The sequence below is a fragment of the Sorex fumeus genome, unplaced genomic scaffold (assembly GCF_029834395.1).
Source record: "Sorex fumeus unplaced genomic scaffold, SorFum_2.1 ptg000054l, whole genome shotgun sequence".
In the NCBI taxonomy this organism is placed as follows: domain Eukaryota; kingdom Metazoa; phylum Chordata; class Mammalia; order Eulipotyphla; family Soricidae; genus Sorex; species Sorex fumeus.
Genome location: NW_026606111.1, coordinates 47,750,026 through 47,751,345, shown reverse-complemented (window position 1 = coordinate 47,751,345; position 1,320 = coordinate 47,750,026). Strand labels below are relative to the sequence as shown.

The window sequence follows — 1,320 nt, the reverse complement described above, 5'->3', positions numbered from 1 at the left end:
ACACAGGACTGAGGTGAGAACAGCAAAAGGCTCTATTTTAATGTCCTTAATGAAGGATTCAGGGAACAACATTAAACAAACTCATATACCATCTTCCAAAAGAATTATTTTGTAAAACTGATGCCTAGTGTATGGTAAACGATAATATAGTAAAAACCATATTTTTATTTCTGGGACATTAAAATTCTAAATCTATTTATTATTCATGCTGCTTTGAAATACATTCCTTGATTAGGAATCATTGTCTGCCATAGGAGTGAGGAAGGACAACACTCAAAGTAATAAGAAGCGAAAAATATGGAAAAATTTACTCCTACTAGGTTTGATAACACATATACTAAAATTGAAATGATACAATGATGAGCATGGTCCTTGCACAGAGATAACATGCAAACTTGTAAAGCATTCCATATTTTTGTTGCAAGAAGAATTAACAAGTATACTTTAAGCTAAGACAATCCCCACAAGTACAAAAATTATACATAAAGAGAGCACAAATCCCCAAAACAACAATCTCTCTCAATGTCAATGGATGAAATGTGCCAATTCAGAGGCACAGAATAGGAAGATGAATTAGAAAATTGAACCCAACATTCTGCTGCCTGCAAGAAACATGTCTGAACAATCAAAGCACCCATGGGCTAAAAGTAAAAGGCTGGGAAACAAGTTTTCAAGAAAATATCACCTCCGCAAAGCTGGAGTGGCCATACTAGTATCAGACCACATGGACTTCAAGCTAAAGGTTATCAGAGACAGTGAATGTCATTTCTTAATGATCATGGGATATGTACATCAGAAAAAACTCACCCTCCTCAATGTATATGATCCTAATGACAGACCAGCAAAATACTTTAAAACAACTTCTAATAGACTTATAGAAAAACATTGATAGTAACACAATACTAGTAGGAGATTTCAACACTTCTTTGTCACTTCTCGATAGATCAAACAGACTGAAGCTCAGCAAGGAAATATTTTCTTTAAGGGAAGTAATGAACAACCGTTGGCTTAGGGAAGAAATCAAAGAGGAAATTAAAAATTTCCATAAACAAATGAGAATGAGGACACGAGCTACCAGAACTTGTGGGACACAGCAAAAGCAGTGTTAAGAGGAAAGATTATAGCTCTGCCAGAATTCATCAGGAAGAAAGAAAGGGCCTACCTGAATAAATTAGAGCTCAAGATTTTGGAAAATAACCAATAAAAGTAGTCCAAACTAGGCTGGAGGAAGGAAATAATAAAACTTGTACCAGACATCAATGAGCTAGAATCCCAAAATACAATCCAGAAGACCAATAAGAACAAAAACTGGTTCTTTGA

At 35.0% G+C, this 1,320-nt stretch overlaps 1 pseudogene; it reads left to right on the top strand.

Moving 5' to 3' along the window:
* The first annotated feature begins 320 nt into the window (after positions 1-320).
* Positions 321-417, top strand: LOC130033802 (uncharacterized; annotated as a pseudogene).
* Positions 418-1,320: the final 903 nt, after the last annotated feature.